This window comes from Chiloscyllium punctatum, chromosome 34 (genome assembly GCF_047496795.1).
Source record: "Chiloscyllium punctatum isolate Juve2018m chromosome 34, sChiPun1.3, whole genome shotgun sequence".
In the NCBI taxonomy this organism is placed as follows: domain Eukaryota; kingdom Metazoa; phylum Chordata; class Chondrichthyes; order Orectolobiformes; family Hemiscylliidae; genus Chiloscyllium; species Chiloscyllium punctatum.
In genome coordinates, this window is record NC_092772.1 from 40,318,948 (window position 1) to 40,327,244 (window position 8,297).

Genomic DNA, 8,297 nt, shown 5'->3' on the forward strand with positions numbered 1-8,297 from the left:
TAAACTGTTCTGCTGCTTGTGTCCTTGGCAAGTAGTAGCCAGAATGTACATTCAGTCTGACTCTACTTCATGATCTGAGGCCAAATGCTTTTTCTGTAATGCCTTTGTTATACATTATTGTTAGCGTTACCCATTTTGCCTGAGTTTGCACAAGATTACGAACCACTGAATATTTTGGTTCACCCTATATCCATGTCTCCCTGGTGTCTAAATCTCTTTTATCTCTGTGTCACAAATCCTTCGACCTTATTGCAGCAACGTTGTCCGTTCAAAAAAAAACATAATATATTCTCTGCCACAATTTTCTATCACAAATCTAATTGCTGATGTACAATTTTAGATAACCTCTGTCCCATCCTGTTCCTTCCTGCTTGTCTTCAGCCACATTCCCATGCTGTTTCATTGCTTCACCTTTTCCCTTTTGATTTGGAAAGCTCCTTTCACCTGCATCCTCTCTGTCAGTTTAATGCCCTGTCCATAAACCTACCGACATGATTGGCCAAGACACAGGTACCAGCACGGTTCCAGGGGGACCATTCTAATAGAGTTTTTTAAAAATCAGGTATGGGATGTGTGAGTCTCTGGCTGACCAGCCTTTCTTGCCCAGCCCTAGAAGCCAATGAACTGGGTAACTTGCTCGGCCATTTCAGAGGGTAATTGAGAGGCAAACCCTTTGCTGTGGGGATGTCGTGCAGACCACGTGAGGATGGGCAGATGTCCTTCTCTAAAGGACAAGTGTTTGGATTTGTTGTACATCAGTAATGGTTTCATGCTTATTTGTGGATTGTTAATTATTATTTTTAAAATTATTGATTTCAAATGTCTTCATTTCAGATGGCGGGATTCAATCCTGCCTCCCCTGAACATTAGCTGAGGTTTTGGATGCATTCTCTCGCAATAATACCACTAGGCCATTACTTCACCTGCTCACTGGGTGCTCATGCCTGAGCACTGATACCAGGATACCATGAAGCTCAACCCATTCTTCCGACACAATTGTGTGATCCTGACATCTTCCAGTAATCTGGGTCTATTACTTATTATCATTCCATTTTCCAGATCTCGGTGGAACTCATTGCCATCCTTCATGTGCAACCCTCACTGCATCTGTTTAATTTCCCATTCTGTCTATTTCTCTGTCTCCTGTAGGTACTCAGGAAAGTCCTGACTCAATAGTCTTCCCAGCTGCTGGGTGGATTGTCCATCACCTCATTGAACGCAGTTGGTCTGCCAGAGAGAGACAAAGGGAAAGGAGATCTGGAGCCTTCAATAATTCCTGTAGTGAAGTAAGGTCACCCACAGTGCACAGAGCATAGAACAATGAGAGGGCTCCAAACATCTGTTAACACAACATAACATAGATACAGTGCTAGAGGGGAGCACAGCACACACACACACACCAGGCTCAATCACCTGTTATATTAAAACTCACTACTCTACAACAGTGTATCTATGGCATGTCTTGTGGTCCAGTGTCTTCAATAATTTTTAATTCGTATAACAGATCCAATCGCTGTAACATCCTCCCTTCCCGATAGGCCCTCCACATATTTGAAATGTACTCCATTCCAGACGACCATCCCTATCGCTGTAACTTGGTTCAGTGTCTACAACATGCCTTATCTCGGTAGTCTCCTCCTCCAATAAGGTAAAAACAAGGACTGCAGATGCTGGAAACCAGAGTCTAGATTAGAGTGGGGCTGGAAAAGCAGCATCCGAGGAGCAGGAAAGTCGATGTTTCGGGCAAAAGCCCTTCATCAGGAACAGAGGCCGGGAGCCTGCAGAGTGGGGAGATAAATGAGAGGGGGGTGGGGATGGGGAGAAAGTAGCATAGAGTACAAAAGGTGAATAGATTAGATTAGATTACCTACAGTGTGGAAACAGGCCCTTCGGCCCATCAAGACCACACCGCCCCGCCGAAGCGTAACCCACCCATACCCCTACATCTACCCCTTACCTAACACTATGGGTAATTTATCATGGCCAATTCACCTGACCTGCACATCTTTGGACTGTGGGAGGAAACCGGAGCACCCGGAGGAAACCCACGCAGACACGGGGAGAACGTGCAAACTCCACACAGTCAGTCGCCTGAGGCGGGAAATGAACCAGGGTCTCCGGCGCTGTGAAGCAGCAGTGCTAACCACTGTGTCACCGTGCCGCCCACTAGGTGGGGAAGAAGGTGATAGGTCAGAGTGGATGGTGGGGGAAGGTAGCAAAGAATACAATGGGTGAATGGGGTTGGGGATGGGGGTGATAGGTCAGAGAGGAGGGTGGAATAGATAGGTGGGAATGGAGATAGGCCATTAGGACAGGTCATGAGGGCGGTGCTGAGCTGGAAGGCTGGAGGTGGGGTGAGATGGGGCAAGGGGAAACGAGGAAACTGGTGAAGTCCACATTGATGCCCTGGGGTTGAAGGGTTCCGAGGCGTTCTTCCTCCAGGCGTCGGATGGTGAGGGAGCGGCGGTGAAGGAGGCTCAGGATCTCCATGTCCTCGGCAGAGTGGGAGGGGGAGTTGAAATGTTGGGTCACAGGGCGGTGGAGTTGATTGGTGCGGGTGTACCAGAGATGTTCCCTAAAGTGCTCTGCTAGGAGGTTTCCAGTCTCCCCAATGTAGATGAGACCGCATCGGGAGCAACGGACACAATAAATGATATTGGTGGATGTGTAGGTAAATCTTTGGATGTGGAAGGCTCCTTTGGGGCCTTGGGTGGTGGTGAGGGGAGAGGTGTGGGCGCAGGTTTTGCAATTCCTGCAGTGGCAGGAGAAAGTGCCAGGAAGGGAGGGTGGGTTTTTAGGGGCATGGAACTGACCAGGTAGTCACAGAGGGAATGGTCTTTGCAGAAAGTGGGTAGGGTGGAAGGTGACCACCAGGGGGGTGCTGTCCTTGTTACGGTTGGAGGGGTGGGGTCTGAATGCGGAGGTGCAGGATGTGGACGAGATGCGTTGGGGGGCATCTTTTACCACGTGGGAAGGGAAATTCCGGTCTCTAAAGAAGGAGGCTATCTGTTGTGTTCTGTGGTGGAACTGGCCCTCCTGGGAGAAGGTACGGTGGAGGCAGAGGAATTGGGATTCGGGGTTGGGAATTTTGCAGGCGGTAGGTTGGGAGTATGTGTAATCTAGGTAGCTGTGGGAGTCGGTAGGTTTGTAAAAAATGTCGTTGTCAAGTCGGTTGTCATTAATGGGGATGGAGAGGTTCAGGAGGGGAGGGAGGTATCAGAGCTGGTCCAGGTAAATTTAAGGTCAGGGTGGAATGAGTTGGTGAAGTTGATGAATTGCTCAAACTCCTCGAGGGAGCACAAGGTGGTGCCAATGCAGTCATCAATGTTGCGGACGGAGACGTGGGGAGTGGTGCCATTGTAACTGCGGAAGATGGACTGTTCTACGTAGCTAACAAAGAGACAGGCATAGCTAGGGCCCATACGGGTGCCCATGGCTACCCCTTTGGTATGGAGGAAGTGGGAGGATTTGAAGGAAAAATTCTTAAGGGTGAGGAGAAGTTCAGCCAAACGAATGAGAGTATCAGCGGAAGGGTACTGTTATGGACGTCGGGAGATGAAGAAATGGAGGGCTTGCAGGTCCTGGTCATGGTGGATGGAGGTGTAGAGGGATTGGATATCCACTGTGAAGATGAGGCGTTGAAGGCCAGGGAAACTGAAGTCTTGGAGGAGTGGAGGGTGTGAGTGGTGTCTCGAACGGATGTGGGTAGTTCCTGGACTGGGGGATAGGACAATGTTGAGGTAGGTAGAGATGAGTTCAGTGGGGTAGGAGCATGCTGAGATAATGGGTCGGCCAGGGTGGTCAGGCTTGTGGATCTTGGGAAGTAGGTAGAACCGGGCAGTGGGGGATCCTGGAAAATGAGTTTGGAAGCTGTGGGTGGGAGATCTCCTCCTGAGGTGATGAGGTTCTGCCTGCTCTGGGAGATGGCGGTTTGGTGATGGGAGGTGGGTCATGGTAGAGGGGGTGGTAGGAGGATGTGTCTTTAAGTTGGCATCATGGCTTCAGCGGTGTAGAGGTCAGTGCACCAGACTACCACTGCACTCATTTTATCTGCTGGTTTGATGGTGAGGTCGGTATTGGAGCAGAGGAAGTGGAGGGCTGCACATTGTGAGGGTGAGATGTTGGAGTGGGGGAGGGGGTAGATAGGTTGAGGTGGTTAATGTCTCGGTGGAAGTTGGAAATGAAGAAATCGAAGGCAGGTAATATGCCAGCGCGGTGTGTCCAGGTGGATGGAGTGTATTGGAGACCGGCAAAGAGGTCCTCAGAAAATAGGCGGAAGTCTTCATTGTAAAAGTAAGCTCTGAGGCGGAGGTGGTGGAAGAAGTGTTCGATGTCACAGCGTGTATTAAATTCATTGATGTGTGGACAGAGGGGGATAAAGGTGAGACCTTTGCTGAGGACTGATCATTCGACCTCAGTGAGGGGGAGGTCAGGGGGAATGGTGAAAACTCGGCAGGACTGGGAGCTGGGACCAAGCATAGATGTGGAGCTGGGGGAGGCGACGGAGCCTGTAACTGGAGTTGGTGTGGTGTTAGGGGGAATGGGGATGGAGTCATGAGCAGGGGTGGTGTTCCCCTCAGGTTTCTGGGGGCAGGGATTGTGAAGTGGGACCTGAGGGTGGTGTCAGCAGAATTCAGATGAGTGGCTTTGGTGGGGGCGGAAGTGGTTGCAAACACGGCAGTGGGGGGGGGGGGCGTGGAGGTCACTGTGTGTGACATCAGCGATGATGTGAGGGGCGGAAGTGATGTCACTTGTGGTGTATGAGGAATTGTGAGGGGCGGAAATGGCATTTACTTTATTTTCACCAATAATTTCCTTTCACAAATCTGTTTGACAATGCCGTATTTTAATTAAATTCAGTCACTTACTGTTTCTTTCTTTTGGTATTCATTCACATCTCCATGGTGTTCCAATATTTCAACCTTTCTTTTTGGACTTGGGAATTTCCATTCACCTCAGACCTGTCCCCCTCCTCATCTGTGTCCGTTTATATCACACTGCATAATCCTGGTACCAGAGGAGCCTATCCCAATAAAATAGCTCAGTCGTCCCTGAGTACTGGTAGCAGTGCTCACTGGTCAGAAGCACTTCTGATGATACCATTGTGTGATCCTGATACATTCATGCACTCTGCTGATATCACTGTCTCTATCCATGTGATATCCCTCACTGTGTGGGTCTAATTGCTGTCTCTGTCAGTGTCTCTCACTCTTGCAGCTACTCCAGATCCTGAGCCAACAGCATTCTCCACTCCAGAGGGAAGCAACTGCACAGGCCATGGATGGAGACTGGGAATTCCCAGATCTCTGTGGGACTCAGTGCCATTCTCCATGTGTAACCTTCATTGCATTAGTCTAATTTCCCATTCTGTCTACTTCTCTGTCTCCTGTAGGTATTCCTGATGTCCCTGACTCAGCAGAATTCCCAATTCCTGTCTCGTCCATCACCACATTGAAGACAGTTGTTCAGCCAGAGAAGAGATGGAGAGGGAGATCTGGAGCCTTCAGTAAATCCTGCAGCCGGTAAGATCACTCACAGTAAACAGCACAGGGAGGAGTTAGTGGACTTCAATTCAGACACTGAGATCATGATGTAGGAACAATGCTGGGCAAGGAACATGAGAAAATTCTCAGGCTTCATTATCACCATCTTGTCTGTAAATTCATCGTTCCACAGAACTCTCCCTATGTCTGTCAGTTTCTCCATTGTCTGTTTCATAAATACTACTTTCCCTATCTCTATCAGCCCCGACAATCCTGCCTATCCCTGTAAGCTCCTCATATCAGTAAAACTCTCCAAGTTTCTGTTTTTGCCTTTAATCCCGGGTTTAGATTACTTAAAGTGTGGAAACAGGCCCTTCGGCCCAACAAGTCCACACCGCCCCGCCGAAGCGCAACCCACCCATACCCCTAACCTAACACTACGGGCAATTTAGCATGGCCAATTCACCTGACCTGCACATCTTTGGACTGTGGGAGGAAACCGGAGCACCCGGAGGAAACCCACGCAGACACGGGGAGAATGTGCAAATTCCACACAGTCAGTCGCCTGAGGCGGGAATTGAACCCGGGTCTCTGGCGCTGTGAGGGAGCAGTGCTAACCACTGTGCCACCGTGCCGCCCGTCGCATCTCTCCTTAACTGAAGAAAAACAACTCTTCAGTTCCGTAAGCCATCCAGGTCAGTGTAGTCCTTTCCAGACCTGAAAACCTCCCTGTCTTTGTGACTTTTTTGAATTCCTACTACCTTCATGATCTCTGTAACCTTCCCGTCATGACAACAAAAAAGCTCTGTACCTTAGTAACCTCCTCCAGCTGTTCGACTCCTCCTTGTCTCTGGGCACAAAGCAGAGTGACCCTGCTTCTCTCATAAATTAGTTTCTGCATTTCTAATGATGACTATGAACTCTTCCTGTCTCTAAAACGCACTCAGTCTCTGTAAACTCTGCTGGTCCCGATTGATGTAATTTCCTTCGGTAACTACACACCTTTATACCTTTAATCTCCTCCAGACGCGACCACACAGTTTATTTCTATAACCTATATGAGTGATAGAGTCATAGAGATGTACAGCACGGAAACAGACCCTTCGGTCCAACCCGTCCATGCCAACCAGATATCCCAACCCAATCTAGTCCCACCTGCCAGCACCTGACCCATATTCCTCCAAACCCTTCCCATTCATATACCCATCCAAATGCCATTGAAATGTTGCAATTGTACCATCCTCCACCACATCCTCTGGCAGCTCGTTCCATACACGTACCACCCTCTGCATGAAAAAGTTGCTCCTTAGGTCTCTTTTATATCGTTCCCCTCTCACCCTCAACCTACACCCTCGAGTTCTGGACTCACTGACCCCAGGGAAAAGACTTTGTCTATTTATCCTAAGGGCTGATTAGAGATAGTCAGCATGGCTTTGTGAGTGGGAAACAGTGTTTCACAAACTGGATTGACTCTTCGAGGGGTTGACCAAGAGATCGATGAAGGCAGAGCAGTCAGCGTTGTCTACATGAACTTCAGCAATGCATTTGACAAGGTTCCAAGGGATGTAGAACATCTAGTCAAGAGGACGAAGGAAGCTAACTTAAGTTTGAGGAACCAAGGATCAGAAGCAGGGCTCTAGAGAGTTACATGGGGCAGCACGGTGGCTCAGTGGTTAGCACTGCTGCCTCACAGCACTAGGGACGTGATTTCAATTCCAGCCCCAGGTGACTGTCTGTGTGGAGTTTGCACATTCTCTCCATGTCTGCGGGGGTTTCCGACAGGTGCTCCGGTTTCCACCCACAGCCCAAAGATGTGCAGGTTAGGTGAATCAGCCATGCATTGTTCAAGAAATGGGAATAGAGATAATCCTGGGAATCACAGGCCTGTCAGTCTTCTGTCTGTGATGTGCAGATTATTGGAGAGGACTCTGAGAGACAGGATTTATGATTCCTTGGAAAACCATAGTTTGATTAGAGGAAGTCATCATGGCTTTGTTAGGAACAGGTCATGCCTCACAAATCTTATTGAATCCTTTGAGAATGTGACAAAACATATTTATGGCTCACTGAGAAAGTACAGAGCATGGGATACAGGGAAACCTGCCTGTCTGGATACAGAATTCCTGGCCCATAGATGACAGAGGGTGATGACAGATGGAAATCATTCAGCCTGGAGCTCAGTGACCAGTGGTTTTTTGCAGGGAGAGGTCAAAAAATCTCTGCTCTTTGTGATTTTATGAACGACTTGGATGTGTGAGTGGTAGACAGTTCTTCGTAAGTGGTGTCACATGTAGACAGGCTGGGGAAGAAGGCATTTGAGGTGGTTACCTTCTTTGGGTAGACTATTGAGAGTAGAAGTTGGGATGTCATATTGTGGCTGTACAGGACATTGGTGAGGCCACCATAAAAGCATTGCTGACCAGTAGGAATTACTCATCCGGTTCACTTCCGTCCTTTAGAGAAGAACATCTGACATTCTAACCTGGTCTGGCCTGCACGTGACACCAGACCCTCACCACCTCCAGCACCTTCAGCTCTCCCGGTTCCTTTTGTGACATAAAACTTTGACAATTATTCCCTCTTCCATCTGACCTCCTCCTGCGAGCAGACCCTTTGCAATCCCTTTAAAACTTACTCGTAAAACATTCTCTCACTTCAGGATTTTAAGTACTTTTTGGTGATCCTCTAAGCCCGATAATCTAATATGATCCTTTTTACTTGAGTGAGGGACCGATGGGGATTTCTTGCTGAGGGTTTGTCTGTTTCAATGGAATGTCCTTTTGTTGAGTGTTTTCCACTGTTCATTGACAGGCA